This window comes from Rhinolophus sinicus, chromosome 16, assembly GCF_057876585.1.
Source record: "Rhinolophus sinicus isolate RSI-liver-muscle chromosome 16, RSI-T2T, whole genome shotgun sequence".
NCBI lineage: Eukaryota > Metazoa > Chordata > Mammalia > Chiroptera > Rhinolophidae > Rhinolophus > Rhinolophus sinicus.
Window position 1 is genome coordinate 140,949,148 of NC_142516.1, and position 24,182 is coordinate 140,973,329.

The 24,182-nt window shown below is 37.2% G+C and overlaps 1 protein-coding gene and 1 pseudogene across 3 annotated transcripts in view; one reads left to right on the forward strand and one right to left on the reverse strand.

The window, feature by feature from the left end:
- Positions 1 to 24,182, reverse strand: part of MYO16 (myosin XVI) — a 548,145-nt gene that overhangs the window by 404,030 nt on the left and 119,933 nt on the right. The window lies entirely within an intron of this gene.
- LOC109447070 (glycerol kinase pseudogene) lies at positions 4,482 to 6,143 on the forward strand (annotated as a pseudogene).

Genomic DNA, 24,182 nt, shown 5'->3' on the forward strand with positions numbered 1-24,182 from the left:
GATAAGTGTTTATATGTTCTTCTCTTAAGATATTTATGATGCAAGTCTCAAACAAGTAAAATAACTACGCACGCATGAAGATATGGTTCATCATATGCCGTATCTGAAAAGATCATGCAGTAAGGATACTGCCACTTCACCTTTGGAAAAATGCCCTATTCCTTTGAAAAGACAGCAAGTTGTGACAATGATATTTCCATTTCTGTTTTACTTGATGCTTTGCAAAGCGTTATTCTCATAACCACCAGGCATGACCATTCCTATTTTGCAAGTAAAGAAAACTAAGTTGAGAGAGGCTGTGACATGTCCAAGACCAAAGAGATGAATTTGTGACAGACATAAGTGTTCCATGAAGGCTCAAGAAAAACACAAACTAAGAGACAGTGATTCACTGCAGCCACATATTTAATACATTTAAGGGGGTAGGAGAGAAGCAGTGTTGGGAAATTTTGTTTTAGTTGTTAATTAGCATTTGACAATATTTTAGCATCATATGTTTTCATAAAACTCTTCATAAGTATCTGAAAGAGTGAAGTTAGAAGTATCAAATAACCACCCATAAAATGTTCCCTTTCTAATAACCTAAACACAAAGAGACACCAGTGGTTCTGAAATAATGATGGATTTCCCCACAGTATCTTTGTTTGGTAAAAGCCATGATCACTGTCAGAGTGTGAGAGCTCATTAACAATGGACAGGAAATATCTTCTGCTTTCAAATCTGTTTAGAAAACTGCACCCAGTTTGATGCATTGACTAATTCTCAGGACCCTTTGACTTCCATGACTTTCCTGGTTTGTCAGTAGGTGCCCGGGGAATCTTCAGAACCACTGAAAAACCTAAAAAAGTAAAACCAATAACACCACAGAGTGTCATGTGCTGCTTAGCATGCAGTTGAATGTGGAGGATAATCTAAGAAACACAATAAAGGTCTTAAATAACGGTTAAGGAGTGTGTGGTGAAAGCTCACAATTCATTGACCAACCCTCTCAGGTTGTCAAAAAGGAGCACTGAGAGTTGTTTGTAAGTTAATTCATTTATGATTTGGAAAATCAGAAGCTAAGGATGTTAATTTTCAATTCCATATATGTATAAAAGATTGATTTTAATGTTTTCTTGTTAAATAATTCCCCATGCTGTGATTTTAAATGGGCTAAACACTGATTTTATTTCATATTCTGAAAATACATCGGGCACTACACTTTTTTTTCCTCAAATTATGGATGGATCAGCTATACTTGTATATGTGCTGCTATCAATCTATAAGACAGTCGCTAAAAATAGTTACAGGAAACATAGTGTTGAGGAAGTCTGCTCAAAATTTATTGAACTTCATCATGTGACACTAAAAAGAACAGTAATCAATACCTCAGGTGATTATCTGGACAGCCCAGTGAGGCAGGGGGTTAAGGCTGCAGGAGGAAGTACAGGAATCTGAGCTGGGCAAGGCTGGTTTGTATCTCGGGGATGGAGGTGCCAGCAGGTACTTGTTTTTACTTGTACGCAATTTTCAAAGAAGGAAAAATTTTTCAAGAACTCATGAATGATTTATACAATTGACTAGGTCTTAGGCCACAATGCAAAGCAAATTTCAACAAATGGTAAGGAATTGAAATTATACAGGCTTTTTCTTAACACAATTGATATCAACTACAAAAGCGCAATCACACTTTCAAATATGTTAAGAAACTTAAAAAATTGATTCTAAATAAAGCATAGATTAGGGGGAAAAATTAATAGAAATAATAAATTTTTAGAACAAACCACTGATAAAATAAAGTCTACATCAAAATTTCGTTGATGAAACTGAAACAGTTCATAGAAATAAATGTATAACTTTCAATGTATATATTAGAAAAACTATGGTATCACAACCAATGAGGAAAGCATCTCATTCATAGGCAAAAAAGAAAATAAAGGAAGTCCAAAAGGAAAGAAAGAATAAAATAATAAAATGAGAGTACTAATTAATAGAAATGAGGAAATAACAAAGATGAAGAAAGACATGAGAAATGGACAATATCTAGAAAAACATAACATTAAAAGAGACTGAAGAAATAAAAGACTTGAATACATTTCTAATCATTACATTAAACTATTAATCTAATCATGAAAGAAAAAAACAAAAAGCTAAACAAACAAATAAAAACATGATTGAGATGACTTTACAGGCCTTTAGGGAATGGATAACCTGCACTTTCCCCCAATTATAGAGAATAGAAAAAGATGAAAATTATCTCAACTTATTTTTGGAGACTAACGTAAATTTGATAGTAAAACCAAATGAGGACGTCACAAAAAAGTGAGTTACAGATAAATCTATACATACAAACAGCCTACATGAATATTAGCAAAATGCACCCAGGAGTACGCAGTTTGTCCATGAAATGCAAGGATGGCTTACTTTAGAACATCTATGAATGTATGCCACTACTTTAGATTCTGTTTCAAATTTAATAAAGAAAGGCTTCTATTCTACCTCAAAAATGAAGGTTTTAGTCAGCATAAGCAAGAAAAAGAAAGAAAGTAGAGCCATACAATATGGGTAGGAGAGGGAAAAAAATCAGTTAACATTGTAAACACTGGTATCTACAAAGAAAAACAAAATATGACTCAGCTATTAGAACAGTTAGTCCAGAATTTTGCTCAATACAAGTCAATATACACAATATACAGAAGAAAGCTATATTTTCTTTTTTTTTTTAATTTTCTTTTATTAAATTTATTGGGGTGACAATTGTTAGTAAAATTATATAGATTTCAGGTGTACAATTCTGTATTACATCATCTATAAATCCCATTGTGTGTTCATCACCCAGAGTCAGTTCTCCTTCCATCACCATATATTCGATCTCCCTTACCCTCATCTCCCACCCCCCACCCCCCTTACTATATATAAAGCTATATTTTCAAACCTAACAATAGATGCAGAGCCTCACTAATGCATAGAAAAAACTGAAGATATCATTTCATACTCTGACAGAGATAATAAGTGTTGTAACACTGAAAAAATTAGTTAAATTTAAGATGTATCTCTCTCACAGCCAACATACGGACTCTAGAAACCTTTTGAAATACATTGCAGATGAAGATAAACAAATACAAAATAATCTAGCATGCAATGAAAAAGAGTCGGAATAACAAAAACCAACTTGTATATAAGCCTCTCCTTTATTTTTGGAAGAAAGTAGTCTATCTCACCAATATCTCTTCAATATTTTCTATTTTTGGTACGGGTGGAAGAACAGACACTTAGATCTGTGGAACAGAATAGAGAACCTAGTAACAGTTCCACACACAAACAAAGCAGCCGACTGGTTTGTGACAAAAGCAAGTCAATTAGAATAGACTGCTCAGTATATGATGCTGGAGCAGCTGGACATCCATAATCAAAAATAAATAAATAAATAGAAATGAACCCTAACCTAAACCTCACACCTTACACAAAAATGAACCCAAAATGAATCATAGATTTAAATGTAAAGCATAAAACGTAACACTTTTAGAACGCAGGAGAAAAATCTTTGAGATGTAGTGTTCTTAGGCTTGGCACCAAAACACAGTTCACAAAAGAAAAAAAAAAAAGATAAAATAGATTTTTGTCAAAACTAAAATCTCTGCCCTGTAAAAGTCCCCATTAAAAGAACAAAAATAAAACCTACAGACTGGGGAGAAGTTCTTGCAAACCACATAACTGACAAAAGAATCACATGTAGACTATATGAGGAACTCAAAACTCAACAGTAAAAACGCAAACAATCCAATTAGAAAAATGTGAAAAAGACATGAAGAGACCTTTCACTGACATATACTGATGACAAACAAGCACATGGGAAGGTGTTCAACATCACCAGCCATTAGAGAAATGCAAATTAAAAGCACGATGACGTATCATTACGTAAGTTTGAAGAGCTCAAATAAAACTAAAATTTGTGACAATATCAAATACTGGTGAGGATGAGGAAAAACTGGATCTCTCAACGTTGCTAGTGGGAATGTAAAGTAGCACAGTCATTCAGGAAAAGAGGGTGACAGTTTCTTAAAATAACTGCATTATGTAGTAATCTTTCTACATAATTATGTGGCTCATCAAGACCAGTCAGGTTGGTTTCCCATGCTGAGGCCAAGGCGAATCGCAAACTTCAGATGAAAGCCTAAGAGTTCCCTCCAAAAGTGGGTGTATCAGAGTGATCTATCTTGGAACGTTGTTAACCTACTATCTGGTGCTGAAACAACTGTCACAATGGAGCACCAACAAGAAAACACGACAAGAAAATTAGGATAAAGTGATGGTTTTGCTTGACCAATATTTCTTAAATTGGATATTTTGTCCTTCAAGAGTACACAGACCTCAAAAGGCTGGGAACGGACTAGACCTCTTGCCCTCCGTCCTCGCGGCCTGCACCTCCCCCACTCTTCACCGTTCGTTACCGGGGAAACCGGCCGAGTTCACCCCCTTACCGCTTACCGGAAGCTGGTTTCATGGCAGCCATGAAGAAAGCAGTTTGGGCGCCATTGGTAGGGGCAGTGGACCAGGGCACCGGCTCCACGCGTTTTTTGGTTTTCAATTCAAAAACAGCCGAACTACTTAGTCACCATCAAGTGGAAATAAAACAAGAGTTTCCAAGAGAAGGATGGGTGGAACAAGACCCTAAGGAAATCCTGCAGTCTGTCTATGAGTGCATAGAGAAAACGTGTGAGAAACTTGGACAGCTCAATATTGATATTTCCAACATAAAAGCTATTGGTGTCAGTAACCAGAGAGAAACCACTGTAGTCTGGGACAAGTTAACTGGAGAGCCTCTCTACAATGCTGTGGTATGGCTTGATCTAAGAACCCAGTCTACCGTTGAGAGTCTTAGTAAAAAAATTCCAGGAAATAATAACTTTGTCAAGTCCAAGACAGGCCTACCACTTAGCACTTACTTCAGTGCGGTGAAACTTCACTGGCTTCTTGAAAATGTGAAAAAAATTCAAAAGGCTGTTAAAGAAGATACAGCCCTTTTTGGGACCATCGATTCATGGCTTATTTGGAGTTTGACAGGAGGGGCCAATGGAGGTGTCCACTGTACAGATGTAACCAATGCAAGCAGGACGATGCTTTTCAATATTCATTCTTTGGAATGGGATAAAGACCTCTGTGACTTTTTTGATATTCCGATGAAAATTCTTCCAAATATCCGGAGTTGTTCTGAGATCTATGGCCTAATGAAATCTGGGACCTTGGAAGGTGTGCCAATATCTGGATGTTTGGGAGACCAGTCTGCTGCATTGGTGGGACAAATGTGCTTCCAGGATGGACAAGCCAAAAACACGTACGGAACAGGATGCTTCTTACTTTGTAATACAGGCCATAAATGTGTATTTTCTGATCATGGCCTTCTGACCACAGTGGCTTACAAACTTGGCAGAGACAAACCAGTATATTATGCATTGGAAGGTTCTGTAGCTATAGCTGGTGCTATTAGTCGCTGGCTAAGAGACAATCTTGGAATTATAAAGACCTCAGAGGAAATTGAAAAACTTGCTAAAGAAGTAGGTACTTCTTATGGCTGCTACTTCATCCCAGCCTTTTCAGGGCTATATGCACCTTACTGGGACCCCAGTGCAAGAGGGATAATCTGTGGTCTCACTCAGTTCACCAATAAATGCCATATTGCTTTTGCTGCATTAGAAGCTGTTTGTTTCCAAACCCGAGAGATATGGGATGCCATGAACCGTGACTGTGGAATTCCACTCAGTCACCTGCAGGTAGACGGAGGAATGACCAACAACAAAATTCTTATGCAGCTACAAGCAGACATTCTGTATGTCCCAGTAGTGAAGCCGGCGATGCCGGAAACTACTGCCTTGGGAGCCGCCATGGCAGCAGGGGCTGCAGAAGGAGTCGGTGTTTGGAGTCTCGAACCTGAGGATTTGGCAGCTGTCACGATGGAGCGGTTTGAACCCCAGATCAATGCTGAAGAAAGTGAAATTCGTTATGCTACCTGGAAGAAAGCTGTGATGAAGTCAATGGGTTGGGTGACAACTCAGTCTTTGGAAAGTGGTGACCCTAGTATCTTCGGCAGTCTACCCTTCGGCATTTTTATAGTGAGTAGCATAGTAATGCTAATCGGAGCAAGGTACATGTCAGGTATCCCATAAATAATACCAACGCATGGAATCCAACAATGCGAGCTCTTTACCTAATGAGAGAATCCAGCGATTCTGTCTCTTAATGTGATGACAGTATTCATAGACTGATTTTATTTATAAACCATTTGCTGCATGACCCTTGAAGTAGACCTGCAGCATGAAATAAAGAAAATGCAGCAGAATAGGGGAAATAAATGCTGGGAATGAAGCACATTCTGATGAAAGATCAACCCATTTCTATTCGGGTCATAAGTAGAAATAAAAATCTTATTGCCTATTTTCCAAAAGAAAAACTGAATCACACAATGAAATAAAAATGTTACAATTTTCCCTATGAAGGAAATAAAAACATCTTATCATTTATAAACAAGAAGAATGTATATTTATTTGAATCTATAAGGATGAATTGTATTTTAATTCTATCAACATATACTTGCAATTTAGGGGATGCTATCAAAGACCTAAAATTTCTGTATATTAGGTAGATACTCCTGATACCCTGCCCAGAACCCCTTTATTGCCTAGTGTACCCATCCCCAGCTGCTTGGAGTATTATCAGCTTATAAGGACACAAAGCTGCTCCCTTCTCTGGAGAATTCCCTGCCCCATTCAGTCTCCCAAGGAGCGGAAGGTTCTACCAACATCCATGAGCTATAGTTAATGAATGACCTATATAGAGACATAAAACATGCCCCGTTGACTCAAGGAGAGAAAACTCTATGATATGATTTATACCCCAGAGCAAAGTGACTTAGGATGAGTTTAGACTTTACCCAAGACCACATTGTCTTTCTGTTCTTTTCCATTAGATGTCTTGCTTCCCTTCCTCCATGACTCCGTCCCTCATGTTTTCCCTGATGAACGTTCCCTCAAGACATCATCATGTGCGCCTGAATCCCCCTCTCAGACTTTGCTTCTAAGGGACACAATTTATGCCTTATAAGATTATACGTATTTACTTTAAGTTTCTATTAATTATCATGGTTTACAACAAAGGAAATCATTTTTTTCATAGATGTAAACTCTATACAGATCAAACATGCCTCATGATGTAGGTTTTCCAAACCAGAAATAATAACAACACAAAAAATAATAAGATACACATGCAAAAGAATGAAGTTAGAGCCTTATCTTAAATCAAACACAAAAATTAACTGAAAATGGCTTAAAGACCTAAACATAATACCTAAAACTATAAAACCCATAAAAGAAAGCATAGAAGCTTTATAACATTGGATTTGACAATGATTTCTTAGATAAGACACCAAAAGCACAGGCTACAAAAAAGCAAAAATAGACAAATTTGACTACCTTAAAAACTTTTGTGCATCAAAGAACACAGTCAACAAAGTAAAAAGGCAACCTATGGAATGATGGAAAATATTTGTAAATTATACATTTGATAAGTGGTTAATATCCAAAATATAAAGAACTCTTACAATTCAACAGTAAAAATATCAAATAACCATACTTAAAGTTGGGGAAAAGATTTGAATAGACATTTCTCCAAAGGTGATATACAAATGCCCAACAAGTACATAAAAAGATGCTCTGAATCACTAACCATCAGCAAAATGCACATCAAAACCACAATAAGCCAACACCTACCTCACACCCATTAGAATGGCTATCACAAAAAAAAAAAAAAGAAGAAAAAAAAAAGAAAAAGAAACCCTCAGAAAATAAGTTTTGAGAATCCTTTTGCTTTGTTGGGATTGTAAAAAGGTGCAACCACTATGGTAACCATATGGATGCTCTTCAAAAAATTAAAAACAGAACTACCATAGGACCCAAGAACTCCACTTCTAAGTATCTATCTGAAAGAACTGAAAGCAAGATCTCAAAGAGATATTTGCCCACTTATGTTCATTGTAGCATAGTTCACAGTGGCCAAGAGGTGGAGGCAACCTAAGTGTCACCAATGGATGATTGGATAAACAAAATGTGGTACATACACACAATGGAATATTATTCAGCTTTAAAAAGGAAGGAAATCCTATCACATGCTATGACATGCATGAATGCTGAGGACATGCTGAATGACATAAGACAAGTGCTGTATATGCTACTTATATGAAGTGTCTAAAGTAGTAAAATCTATAGAAACAACTTAGAATGGTGGTCACCAGGGACTGGAGAGAGGGAGAAATGAGGAGTTGTTGTTTAATGCGTATAGAGTATCCTATTTTAAAGATGAAAAAGTTCTGGATATCTGTGTCAATACAATGTCAATATGCTTAACACTACTGAACTATACATTAAATAATGGTTAAGCTAGTTAATGGTATGTGTTTTGCCACATTAAAAAAGTGGGTGAGGGGAGAGAATAAGACACAAGGGGCTGCATCACAGGGGTTCTAAAAACATACCTTCATAATTTAAGCATTTAATGAAAAATGTAGTTACAAAGATATTGCCTTTCCCACTTTATAAGTATGTTTGCTATGAACTCTGAGAGACTAGAAGTTAGCCCTTTGGGAAGGAAATTAGCACAGTTACCTCTCTCTCTCTCTCTCTCTCTCTCTCTCTCTCTCTCTCTCTCTCTCTCTCTCATCTACACATGAAACAACTCTCCTGGCAGAAGTTTTATTCTCAGAACCAATTGTTATAATGTGCTTCCAGAGTTATTTTTACTGCTTATACAATGACAATGAAACAAAGGCAGAGTGAGGATTTTCAAAGACAAGAGTATAATCAATTTCAACATACTCCCCCAGAGCTTTAAAAAGACCTTCTTAAGCGTTAAAGTCTTTAAAACTTGCTAGATTTTAACATCCTTGTAATAAAGCTACAAGTCCATGTCCCTATTTATAGAGCAAAAAAGAGTACAACATGAAAGATGGAGAAGTAAACTTAAATAATTTAAATTTTTCTTAAGAAAATCAATAATATTTTTCATCTCACTACTTTACTGTCTTTATATTTAACTTGTGTATTAAGTGACCATTTCTTGGGTTTCTATCCAACTGTTAGGGCACACTTCTCTAATGAATGCGAAAAATGTTATACTTTTCACGAAATAAGTCAGACAGAAAAAGCAGAGAATCATATGATTTCACTGATATGTGGTATATAAACCAAAAACAACAAAAGAACAAGACAAACAAATGAGAAACAAAAACTCATAGACACAGACAATAGTTTAGTGGTTACCAGAGGGTAAGGGAGGTGGGGGGTGGGAGATGAGGGTAAGGGGGATCAAGTACATGGTGATAGAAGGAGAACTGACTCTGGGTGGTGAACACACAATGGGATTTATAGATGATGTAATACAGAATTGTACACCTGAAATCTATGTAATTTTACTAACAATTGTCACCCCAATAAATTTAAAAAAAAGAAAAAAATGTTATACTTTTTAAATTAAAATGGAAATAAAACAAATACACGTGACACAAAACTACTGCATACCTTAAAGTAGATTTATTTTTACATATCAATCTATACTTTTCTACATTTAATATTTCCCTTACAATATTTTTCCAGTAACAAGTGATTTGATTATGCTACATAGCTTTTCAGTGGATATAGATTTACAATCTTAATTCTTCCCAGGATTTGTTTTAGGGTAACAATATCTTTCCCTGAATTGATGTTCTTGGTTCATTATCCAAGTGGACACACATGTCTAATCAAATCTACGGTGGATGGAGGGTACCATGATATGGGTGCTCTGTCCTGCATCACAGATGGTTCCAAAATCATGCCCATGACTAATGCCCAACACAACGATTTACCTTCATATATGTAGAGCACTGAATAACCAGGTTCCTCTTCAAAGACAACCCAGCTACATTCAGAATCTGCGGAGCCTGGTGATTTGGAGCCCCTCCTGTGGATAATAGCTAGCTGTCATTGTATCAGATACATACTCAATGAGAATTACCCTAGGGAAGTCCAGCCCCTTTAAGATCAGAACTGCCTACTAATGGCTATTCTCAGATGCTTGGGATGGCATGCCACATTGCTGAAATCAACCCTGTCTTTTTCTGATTGACCCTGCTCTCCTAAATGCTATGCTCCCACTACTGGGTAACTCCAAGATTAAGAACCGCAATTGCTGCCCTGGCCCTTCCAAGAGAGGGCAATACTGTGCAATTAAAACAGTCTCAACATACACAAATCCATCAATGTGATACATTACATAAACAAAATAAAAGACAAAAATCATATGATTATATCAATAGAGGCAGAAAAAGCATTTGACAACATATAACATCCATTTATGATTAAAACACTTAATAAAATGGGTATAGAAGGAAAATACCTTAACATAATAAAGGTCATATATGACAAACCCTCAGCTAATATCATAATTAACAGTGAAAAACTGAAGCCCTTTGCTCTGTGTTCAGGAACAAGACAAGGCTGTCCCCTATCGCCACTGCTATTCACCATAGTGTTGGAAGTTCTAGTCAGAGCAATCAGGCAAGAGAAAGAAATAAAAGGCATCTGAATTGGAAATGAAGAAGCTAAATTGTCACTTTTTGCAGATGACATGATGCTATATATAGAAAACTCTAAAGACTCCACCAAAAAGCTATTAGAAACAATAAATGAATACAGTGAAGTTGCTATCTACAAAATCAATGTACAAAAGTCCATTGCATTCCTATATACTAACAATGAAATCTCAGAAAAAGAAATTTGAAAAAAAATCATTTTGCAATTGCAACAAAAGGAATAAAATACCTAGGAATAAACTTAACCAAGGATGTGAGGATCTATACAATGAAAACTGTAAGACAGTTTTAAAAGAAACTGAAGAAGACACAAAGAAATGGAAAGACATTCCATGTTCATGGATTGGAAGAATCAACATAGTTCAAATGGCCATATTGCCCTAAGGAATATACAGATTTAATGCAATCCCCATCGAAACTCCAAAGGCTTATGTTAAAGAAATAGAACCAAAAAATTATCAGATTTGTTGGAAACCACAAAAGACCTCTAACAGCCAAAGCAATCCTAAGAAAAAAGAATAATGCTGTAGGTATCACACTTCCTGACTTTAGCATGTACTACAGGGCAACAATAATCAAAATAGTATGGGATTGGCAGAAAAATAGACACACAGACAAATGGAATAGAATTGAGAACCAGAAATAAACCCACATAAATATGGACAGACAAATTTCAACAAAGAAGCCAAAAACATACAATGGAGAAAAGACAGCGTCTTCAATGAATGATGCTGAGAATAGGAAATCCATGTGCAAAAGAATGAAACTAGACTTCTATCTGTCACCGTGTACCAAAATTAATTCAAAATGGATCAAAGACGTAAACATAAGACCTGAAGCAATAAACTGCATAGAAGAAAACATAGGTATTAAGCTTATGGACCTTGGGTTCAAAGAGCATTTTATGAATTTGACTCTAAAGGCAAGGGAAGTAAAAGCTAAAATAAATTAATGGGAATATATCAAACTAAAAAGCTTCTGCACAGCAAAATAAACCATTGACAAAATAAAGAGGCAACCAACCAAATGGGAGAAGATTTTTGCAAATAATGCCTCTGATAAGGGCCTAATATTCAAAATAGACAAGGAACTCATACAACTCAACAACAAAAAGACAAACAATCCAATTAAAAAATGGGCAGAGGACCTGAATAGACAGATGAGAAGATGCTCAACATCACTAATCATTAGAGAAATGCAAATGAAAACCACAATGAGATATCATTTCACACTGGATAGAATGGCTATCATCAACAAGACACATAATAACAAGTGTTGGAGATGCTGTGGAAAAAAAGGAACCCTCATAACACTGTTGGTGGCAATATAGATTGGTGCAGCTATTATGGAAGGCAGTGTGGAGGTTCCTCAAAAAATTAAGAATAGAAATACGTTATGACCCAGCAATCCCTCTCCTATCTACCCCAAAAAAAATCTGAAAATATTTATCCATAAATATATATGTGCTCCGATGTTAATTGCAGTTTTATTTACAATGACCAAGATATGGAAACAACGAAAGTGTCCTTCAATAGAGGAATGGATAAAGAAGTTGTGGTATAGATACACAACGGAATATGATTCTGCCATAAGAAAAGATGAAATAGGACCATTTGTGACAGAATGGATGCATCGTGAGATTATTATGCTAAGAGAAATAAGTCACAAAAAGTCGAGAACCATATGACTTCACTCATATATGGTATATAAAACTGAAAGCAACAAAGGAACAAAATAAACAAATAAAGAAACAATAGTTTAGTGGTTACCAGGTGGTAAGAGGGGAGGGGGGATGATAGAAGAGGGAAGAGGAGATCCAATATATGGTGATGGAAAGAGAACTGACTGTGGGTGGTGAACACTCAAGGTGATATATAGATGATGTATTACACAATTGTACACCTGAAAACTATGTAACCTTACTAACCATTGTCACCCCAATAAACTAGAAAAGAAAAAAAACAAAAAACAAAGACCACAATTCACAGGTAAATACCCCTATGTGTAATATAAAGACTCTCCTTATCTCAAGTCTTAATTATTGCATTAAGCACCCTTGGCTTTAGTCTCTCACCACTCAACTCTGCTAGACAGACTTTTCAGAAATACATTTGTCTTAATAGCAACCCAGAATAATGGGATAGCAAATAAAACTAGTCAAAATCTACAAGCCCATCATTAATGGGCTCCACCTTGCCCATTGAAGATTACTAATTAGTGCCCCAAACAAACCAGCCTTTTCCATACCTTCCATCTTTATTCCTGTCTTCCTGCTACTCCATTACCTGGAATCTGAATGTATCATTAACCACCTGCAGTGGCCCATTATTTCTTCTATGACAATCCTCCTTCTGGGCATCACCTCTCCTCTCACTTCATGTAGTCCGAGTGGGGGTATTAAAAGGTTGCCCAATTCAATTGGTCACAGGATTGGCAATGTGACCTAGGTTGAACCCATCATAATGGCCCATATACTGAGGATCAATGACTGGTCCTAGTGTGGGGATATGAACTTAGTAGGGACAATTCAGGATCCTTCCATGAAATTCGATAGATGGACCCTGGGAGATTAAAAAAAAAAAAAGACCCTATCTTACTGTTTTAATATTCATCCACTAAAATGCAGGTGTGTGCTATCAAACCTTGTTATCTTATGAGATGGAGGAAAAAGACACATTGAGAGGCAGAAACAGAGAGGAAAAGTGAAAGAGAGAGAGAGAGAGAGAACAGAGACAGAGAAAACAATATCAGTTAAATGCCCATATCCCAATTCCAGCAGTACCTGAAGCCAACTGAATTTAGACTTTCTGGGTCTAAGGGCCATTTTCCAGACATGAGCCAATAAATTCCCTTTGGACTTAAACCATTATGAGTTGATTTTCCATCAAAGGCTACCAAGTGATTCGTATAACATATAAGTCTATGATGATCTTGTTTTTCTTCCTGCTAAAAGATACATCCCTTTAGCACATCGTTTTCTTCTGTCATGAATATATAGCTTATTTCCACAAGCAGAAGAAAGGTTTCAACTTTTACATTATACTAAATATTTATTACATATTATTTATTTTAAAATAGTACATTTTCAAATTTCAAAAACACTTGATGGTATTTGTTCCATATGTGTTGTGCTTAACATGAAGGACAAAAATTCCTGCAAGTCAGCCAATCCTCTGTAAACAAAATATTCACTGAATGGAAGAAAATGGAGTCAAAAGTGGAGAAAGAGAGATGTCTGCAAAGTTTCAAACTGCAGTAACTGGAGCAAAAGAGACACCAATGGAAGGAAGAAAGAAGGAAGGAAGGAAGGGAGGGAGGGAGGGAGGGAGGGAGGGAGGGAGGGAGGGAGGGAGGGAGGGAGGAAGGAAGGAAGGAAGGAAGGAAGGAAGGAAGGAAGGAAGGAAGGAAGGCAGGCAAAGACATAGCACTGATTATGGAAGGGGCAGACACCAGGGCTGCCAGAAAAACAAAAACACATTTTAAGACATGTTATCTTCAAATATGTAGACATTTTTTTGGCACCCTCTGTAGATGTGTGTAAATCTATTGTTGATATCTATCAATCAATTGATATACAGGAGCATATGGGTTTATGTTAATTGATAGAACATCAAGTAGGAACTATCCAAATAGAAATGGGAATATTTTACAGATATCAGCGGTTTATAATTTCTTTATACCAATTGTAAGTTAATGGAGATATGCAACAAGACTTTTACCCTAATTAACTACTACGTATCTTAAAACTCTATAGTAGAAAATGAGGAAAAACTGATTTGTGATTTTGAAAGGGGTGTATTTGATTATTTTTAAATAATACCAAATTACCAATGTTGTCTCATTTTGATAGAGTAAATAAACCCATCACAAAACACTTTAACAATGTGACCCATCATATCATAATGCTAATATATTAATGCTATCCAGTGACATTACTTAATTATTTGGTAAAGGAAGGCATGGGGAACTTGCCCTAATGTATACACTTTATTACCGTAACTTTTAATATTGCACAACACTTTAGTACAACACTTTCATGGCTGTTTTTGAATCACAAATGAAGAAAAATATCTTTCTAAATATAAAATTGGGATTATATGGTTTACCTGTGTGCCTCTGAAATCTTTGCACACGTTTTCAGAATTAATTGGATAACACAGAAAGACAAGCCTTCCAAACGCTATGGTACACTTGGATGATAAAACCCAAATAAACTGAAAAAATCATATGCCAACAGAAAACAAAATAAAATAAGCAGAAAAAGGCCCCTGTTTTTCTAATTTCTTCTATCATTTCATGAAACCACCATTTTCTCCACTTGTAGACTTTGGATCGCAAACGGGATTCATGAAAAATTTGGAGCCCTGGTAGACAGGTTAGATACAGTCAGCTTGAGTCTGGGCAGAGCTGCAGCATGGCTGGGGGGTAAGTACTTGATTTTAACTTAAGGAGGGTATCCTGCCTAACTCCTGAATCCTCACCTCCCTGTGCCCTGTGGATGGGCTTCTCACACTCTGTTCAGTCTAATCTAGGAAACCTAGAGACACTGATGCTCCTTTCTCCCTGACTCCAGCTTCACGTAATTGGCATACGTTACGGTGGAGCATGCAAGGACATGTGGAGGATGAAGGATGTTATGGGAAATGTTGGGCTCTACTGCCATTTTTGGCCATATCTGTTTCTTTCAGATACTCCCAGATTCCTGATCTATCATCCTCCCTGTAATCCCATACGTTGGTCTGTCTTGCCTTTTGTAACTCAGTGTGTTTGCTCTGCAGAGACACAGCTGGTTCAGAAACCCTGCTGGAGGTCTTTTCCCCATAATTCTTCTAGGTAGATGAGCCAATGCTCTGTATCTTGTGGGAGGGAGAAGGGGGTTTATAGGGAAGGTGGTGTAAGGAGATCTGATGTGGGGATAGATGAAATTGAGATTGCTGAATATCAAGAAACATATTGCAACTTTTTAAAGATATAAGGAAACAATGTACATACTAAACCATAGAACGTTTAGAGCCCATTTTCAGCATAGAAAATTACTGTGGATACTGGAGAAATAAAAAGGAAAAACTGTTAAAACATGGCTATGCTAAGAATATTAATGACAGTCATTTATGTGACTATTAATGACTCATTGCATCAAATATTATTGTTTCATTAATATGCATCCAATGTTATTAATATAACATTAGTTTTAACACCAATCCAGGCTTGGTGATCAGTCTTTCTTTTCCTGAGAACCTGCAGACCCAGCCGGGATCCGGCACAAGTAAGCCCTCACCAGAAGGGAGGGAATGTATGAAAGACGAGCAATGGCCACCACATCTGCTCCTGTTCCCCACTTCTGGTGTCTCGGCCATTCATTGTCTGGGGGAACAGCGATAAGGCACAAAACTAGTTATAACTATACCCCAAACAATACTTAGGAACTTCAAAATTTTCAGAAAACTGGTAAAATAAATGCCACTAGTATTATTCTTTTATAATCTTGAACTAAAATTGCTACTACTAATTCCATTAAAATATATAAATCAAAAATCCTAAAAGTTGGCCGGCCCGGTGGCTCAGGCAGTTCAGTTAGAGCTCCATGCTCCTAACTCCGAAGGCTGCTGGTTCAATTCCCACATGGGCCAGTGGGCTCTCAACCACAAGGTTGCCAGTTCAACTCCTTGAGTCCCGCAAGGGATGGTGGGCTCTGCCCCCTGCAACTAAGATTGAACAGGGCACCTTGAGCTGAGCTGGCTCCCAGATGGCTCAGTTGGTTGGAGCACATGGGCTCTCAACCACAAGGTTGCCAGTTCAATTCCTCGAGTCCCGCAAGGGATGGTGGGCAGCGCCCCCTGCAACTAAAATTGAACACGGCACCTTGAGCTGAGCTGCGGCTGAGCTCCCGGATGGCTCAGTTGGTTGGAGTGCATCCTCTCAACCACAAGGTTGCCAGTTTGATTCCCGCAAGGGATGGTGGGCTGTGCCCCCTGCAACTAGCAACTGGCAACTGGACCTGGAGCTGAGCTGCGCCCTCCACAACTAAGACTGAAAGGACAACAACTTGAAGCTGAACGGCACCCTCCACAACTAAGACTGAGCGGACAACAACTTGACTTGAAAAAAAAAAAAAGGCCTGGAAATACACACTGTTCCCCAATAAAGTCCTGTTCCCCTTCCCCAATAAAATCTTAAAAAAAAAAAAAAAAAAATCCTAAAAGTATATTTACAGGACTGGGCTCCACACTAGAATTTTACACAAGCATGTTCTAGCATATCTGGCATTGTCATGTGTGTGAGTTTCACATGCGGATTTCTCTTTCTAGGAAATAATGGATGCTACTGAAAACCAATTATTAAGACAATTTTTAAAATTTCATTTATACTCGAATCAATACAAGAAGATAGAATTAAATCAAGGTAAAAAAAAAAAAAAAGAAAAGAAAGATGTTAAATGTGATGTACTTTAGAGACTACTGTCCATAAATAGAAGCTTGAGTTTCATTAAGAATTCCTTTTTAAATTAATATCCAAAATATATAAAGAATGTATACAACAAAACATTCAAAAAACAAGTAATCCAATTAAATGATGGGCAGAAGACCTGAACAGACATTTCTCCAAAGAAGACATGCAGATGGCTAACAGACACATGAAAAGATGCTCAACTTCACTCGTCATCAGGGAAATGCAGGTAAAAGCCACAATGATATCACCACACACCTGTCAGAATGGCTGTCATCAAAAACGTAACAAACAACAAGTGTTACTGAAGATGTGGTGAAAAGGAAACCCTTTGTGCACTGTTGGTGGAATTACAATTTGGTGCAGCCATTATGGAAAACAGTATGGAGGTCCCATAAAAAATTAAAAATTGAACTATCATACGATTCAGCAACCCTAGTTCTGGGCAATTATCCTAAAAAAATGAAAATATGAATTCAAAAAGATATGTGCACTTTTATGATCATTACAGCATTATTTACAAGAGCCATAATATGGAAGCAACCTAGTTGTCCATCAATAGATGAATGGATAAAAAAGAGGTGGTGTATATACACAACAGAAAATTACTCAGCCATAAAAAAAGAATGGAATCTTAATATTTGCAACAACATGGATGGACCTAGAGCATATTATGTTAAGTGAAAGAAGTCAGAGAAAGACAAATATTGTATCATTTCACTTATATGTGGACTCTAAAAAAAAACAAAAACTAAACGATGAACAAACAGAGAACAATCTAATAGTTGCCAGAGGGTTGGGTGGTAGGGGGGCCGGCAAAAAAAGTGAAGGGGATTATGAGGTACAGACTTATAGTTATAACATAAATAAGTAACGGAGGATGTAATGTATAGCATAGGGCATACAGTGAATATTGCAATAACTTTGTACAGTGACAGATGGTTACTAGACTTCTCATGGTGATCACTTTGTAAGGTACATAAATGTCAAATCACTATGCTGACCTGATACTAATATAATATTGTACGTCAACTATACTTTATTTACAAAGAGCTTTGTATTTCAGAAAATAAAATAACTCCTTTTTTATAAAGTCATTTGAATTGTAAACAGACTGTGGGTCTTCCATTAAAAATCACCATCTCTACTAATTATTTAAAGAGAAAAGCCTTCTCATTGTGCTAATATAGTAAAACAATTATAAATTTTATTTTGGGTACATAGTTTACAATCATTTAGATAGATAGATAAGATAGCTAGAGAGATAGATAGATAGATGATAGATAGATAGATAGATAGATAGATAGATAGATAGATAGATAGATAAATGTAGATAGATGGAAGGATGATGAATGGATGGATGGACAGCTGGATGGACAGACAGATGGACATAATAAATGCTCCAATCATTTGAGACGAGGTATGTGGAAAAGAGTGAGCAGAGAAAGCACAGGAACCCTGGAGATGAGAAACAGGAGAAAGTCCAATGTGTGCACTGTGGGAACCTCCCTGAGATATCACTGCTGGACCACACAGACATGGAAGCCAGAAGCCTGTTCTGTTAGCCAAATGAGCTCAGGAACTGCTCTCAACTAGAGCTGAGGACACAAAAATCAAGGCTGGACCCTGGTTAGTGGACCCGGAATATACAGGGCTTACAGAAAGTGTGGAGTCCAGCCATAATTATCTGTACTAAAAGTGTCTAATTGAGATTCTCTAAAAATAGGACCATTTGTTATTTCCTATTCCTGAGGATCAATAACTAAAACACAGTGGCTTGTGTGCTTTAGTATTACATCATATTTCTATGATTTCTGCTCATCAGTCAAATTCGCCATGACACATCAGGAAGTTAAGTGTCTCAAAATGCAAAACCCACTGTCTATGAATATTTATAGAGGCTTTACTTGTAGTCAAAGACTGGAAAAAAATCAAAATGCTCACAAAGTAGCAAATAGATAAACACACTGTGGTATGTCCATACAAGAGGATACTACTCAACAACAAAAGGGAACAAACCTGATGCGTGCATCAACATGGACGAATGAATCTCAGATGGATTACACTGCAGGACAGAAGGCAGTCTTTTCAAATCACTAAGCACACACTTACTATACATCTAGCAATTGCACTCCAGGCATTTATGTCAGAGAAATAAAAATGTTATGTCCACACAAAAATCAGCAGAGAATTGTTCATAGCAGATTTATTTGTAATAGACAAAAAGTAGAAACAACAAAATGTCTCTCAACAGGTGAACAGTTCAACAAACCATGGTACATCCATACTATGGAACACTACTCATAATAAAAAGGAAGAAACTACTGACAGACACAACTTGGATGGATCTCAAGAGCATTATGCTGTGCACAAGAAGCCAATCTCAAAAGATCACATTCTGTATGAGTCAATTTACATGACACCCTGGAAAAAGCAAAACTACAGGGACAGAAATCAAATCTGTGATTGCCTAGAGCTGGTAGTTAGGAGAGGAAAATGACTACAAATGGGCACAAGGAAACTTGTAGAGTGAGAAAAATGCTTCAAATCTTGATTGTAAGACAGTTACATGATGGTATGCATTTGTCAAAATATATTAAACTATACACCTAAAAGAAGTTCTGTATGTAAATTGTACCTCAGTAAACTTGACTTAACAAAACAAAACAAAACAAAACAAAAACAATAGTTAAGTTTAGAACCAAACTTTGAAATTGCTGCAAGACAGAGTGTTAAAATAGATGCTTTAAAAGACTGGGGCATATTCAGATACCTGCTGCTAAAATGAGTATTTTTAATGAAAGCAAAATACTTTTTGGTATCATATGTAAAAAATAAAATAAAACAAATCACTTTAAAATGATGGGAAACCTTTTGTGAACAAATGCCTGCCTTTAGCATTTGTTGTAAATCATAGGAGTAAGAAAAAAGGGAATACCCAGTGTGGCCAGGTGTTTAGTTAAAGTTAAGAAGAGCAGGGTAATTCCATTCCAGCCCTAAATTTTCAATCTGTATCACATGTTACAGATTTCTAGGTTTTTACATATCATCACTCAGCCGCAGATTTCAGGGTTCAGGCAACAAATATTCCATTGTCACGCCTATATTCTCAGTACCAAGGACAGCACCTGTGCATGCTCTGTCCAGCAGTGACTCAGTAAGTTTTCATTACAGAGGTGGATGTGTGTAAGATAGATAAAAAGAGGAAGTGAAGGGGAATTATTAATGGACTGATTAACTTTCACAGACACCAATGAAGTGAACAGGGATGATATTATCAGCTACATTTTTCAAATGAAGAAATCAAGTACCAAGCCCTAGAGAAGTTAGGTGATAATATCAAAGATGAAAAACAAAACAAAACAAAAATCTAGAAAGTAGCTGAGACACTCCAGCATTGGCTCGAGTGGTCCCATAAATAACAGCTGAAGCACCCAAAATGTTTGCGGAGGATGTGTGCTGCCTCCATCACCCACACTGGCTACATGTGTAAGCAGAGTTCACACCAGCAGAGAACACCACACCACACATTGCTGGGCATATCTTAAAGTGATTTTGCTGGTACATCACAGGTGATGTTCTTTACAGATCACTGGTGATATGAAAGTAAAGATTAAGACTTGTCTAGGATCTCATGAAAGTAGAAAAGGTGAACCAACATGTGGCCCTACACTAATCTACTCACAAGTGCCCTGAGGAAAGGGTGCAAACTCACTCCTCCAAAGCCAACCTAATACATAAAGATGTTTAGAGTAAAGAATAATGAACTAGGAATTTAGGAAACTATTCAACATCTGAATGTTATTTTTTTTCCTCTCAAGGATACTCCACAGACTTGACTTTTATGTACTTAAAATACGAGGCACCAAGAGGCATATCCTCCATCAATCTCATATTTATTGTCAGCCTACTTGAATTAGTGACTTCCCCTTTTTCTACTAAGAGCCTGAATATAAAACAGTCCATTGATTTCCACAAAACCATTCATTAAGTTGTATCTGTCTCTCCTGTCACTCCTCATTTATAGATAATAAATAATTTAAGCATCTTTCATCTTTCCATATTCAGAAGATCCTGAAGCTCTGCTCTTCAACCATTGCCTATGAGCCAAAGACTTTTGCAAGCTGAACTAAACAAAATTGAGGACAGTACTTAGAATGCACAACTGATTCATGCAATGTCATAGTTTCCCTTTTCATTCTATCATCTTGTTTTAAAGTGTAGAGCAGAGCTTCGAATTAGCTTTATTTAACCACAACTGTCTATGGAGATGACATATCTACTGAAATGTCCACAATGACCTCTGAATAGTTTTCTGAAGATATCATTTAAAATGCAGCACTAATCATTTAATGGACTCTGCAGTTGTATGCTTTCTCCTTAGAAAAGAAAACATAATTCACCTGTGCTTTGGAGACGGGTTTTCAAAGGATAGCACAAAGGGTCATTCTCATAAAACAGGATATTATAGATTACCATTCTAGCATGAATTTATTTATGACAATTGGTAAAAAAACAAAGTTTCTTGTATGTCAAGTCTATGTTAAATACGCATTGTCAATATTAATAACACTGTTGTCATTTTAGTTTCTCAAACAATTGGAAATGTCAGAGATTAAAAAAAAAAAAAAAAAACAGTCCCAATACATAGCCTTTAATGATGGTGAGTGTGAAGGTATATATGAGTTTCAGTTTTCAAAGACAAGGGACTAGATACAGTGAATTAAGAACCATGCAAATATCCTATCTTAAAAAAAAAAATCACAAAAACTTCTTTCAGAACCACATCTCTGTCCACCAAATGATCTTTATCTCCTTTTCCTCTTAGAAGCCAAAGCTTGTACATGTTCTGTACTCACATTCCCCACCATTGATGGCTCCAGTTTGAATTCCACTCCCACCTCTCCAGTGACACAGCTGGGGGTCCACATCAGTAAAGGCCTCCTTGTTTGGTGTCCCAGTGAATCCTCCACAAACTCGTACCTTAATCTTGTCGCATCATGTCATGCTATTTAGCAGACGCTGCCTCTTAACACTGAGATGCTTGTGTGCTTGACTAAAGACCTGTTCATTCCTTTGTGAACAGCTCTTCCTCTGTTTTCCAGAAGTTTATGATCAGAGTAATCTATTTTTTTTTTTGGCTGGCTATTTTCTCATGTACCAAGGCTTCAATAAAACCATGACCCCATGTCTACCTTACACAGCTATCTCTCACCTGAGGTCCAGACCTGTATATACAACTACAGTGGGCAGTTCTCCCTGGACATCATGGAGCTCGAGATGTCCAAGCCTGCCCTTTGCCCTCTGGTTCATATCCAAAGCTTAATGGTAACACCATACACATAGTTGCTCAAGCAAAAATCTTAGTGCCGGTCTTGAATAGTCCCTTTCTTTCATCCCCCGTAACTCCCAAATTGGTTCTAAAGCCTAAGGTTCCTAGTACTCAAGTCTCCTTCACATCTGTCTCCTCTTATACATTCTCAGGTCACTCACCAATAGGAACTCCCTTCTACCCAGGTGTGGACTGACACAAGAGCCACCCAGCTGACCTCCCACACTCCACCACTGCTCCCCTCCACTCGTTATCCATACTGACCTCACTAATGCACGGCCTTGCTGTCTAGTCTGACAGTCAAAAGTTTTGGTGGATTCCAATCACCCTCAGGACAAGTCTAAACGTGGTGACATGACATATATGTCCTTCAACTTGGACAGTCAGGTCTAGGAAGAAAGAGCTTGGATTCAGTTTGGACATTCCAAGTTTGAAGTGCTGATAGGATATAGTTGTCTGTTTGGCTTTGACAATGTGTACCTAGAGGTCCTGACAAAAGCATGGCCAGAGATATTTTTTTCTGGAATCTACCTGCAAAGTTGTTTGAGATGAAATAATTAACCTAAACAGGATGTGTATAAAGAAAACGGGTTAAGCGAAGCACAGAATTTTTCCCTAATTGGACAACAAATTCTGTTAATTCTACCTTATAAATGTCTCCCACATCAGACCACACTTCATCATCCCTATGGCCACTTTTCTGTTAAGCTGTCACCTGCCCATGGACTTGACTGCCTCCTTTTCAATCTCTCCTTTCATCCGTCTTCTGCATTGCGACCAGAAGCACAGCTCTGAAACACAAATCTGATCCTAACCTTCACTCTTTAAAATCACTCAATGAACTCCCTCATATGATGTACAACATAAAAACTCCTCGTCCCCTTGCCCAAATATTGTACACTGTCCTCCTTTCTCCACCACACAGAGCTTTTTGTTTGCTCTTTGAATGTACCATGCACTCCTGACACTGTTTCGTGCAAGTCTTTTGCTTTTCCCAAGTCCCTCATCTGCTGGTCATGAGCAAATGCCTCCTCATCCTTAAATGCCATCTCTCTCACTCTGAGAAGGTGGGTCCAACTCCTCACATACTGTCCCCATGGCAGAACCAGGTACCTGCCTCTGCCTTCTCTTATAACAGAAGTGTACATATATTACATACAGAAATATATTGAAAGTGTTTATTCAGTTTTGAATCTCCCTTGGATTGTGAAGTTCTTGCAGAAAAGAAATCTGTACATATAAACTGAGTGCATAGCATAATGTCTAGTGGGAGGGAATGATCAAAACATTTCAAAATAATGGATATAAAATAGACTAAGGCAGGAACCTGGAAGAGCAGAATAAGTCAAAGAGTTACAAGGGCTCATTTTCAGGAAAGCAAAATGGGAGGGAGACTTAAGAAGTTAGAGATAAGTTACTGAGTCAAACTATGCAAACATTTTGAGATAAATGGGGAACAAAAAAGAGAGTTTGACATTTCAATACATTAATAATGTGGGAGCTAAAATGTAGTAATTAGATAAAAAAGCACTTGAGGTGCATATGTAAATAATTTTAAAGATGTTTGGAAGTGAAAGGAGCTATAGAATATATGTTTGAGTAGTGAAGGACATTGAAATAACAGTATTTACTATGAGTTGAAAAGTATTAATAAAATGTTAAACAAAACAAGTTAACTTTTGGGAGCCTGGATTCTCTGAATTAACAATGGGAAACATGTCCGTCCTTGCCTCAGGGCCTCTGCCCTTCTATCCCCTCTGCTCAGTACACTCTTCCCACAGATCTTCTCATCCTGGTTTCCTCACT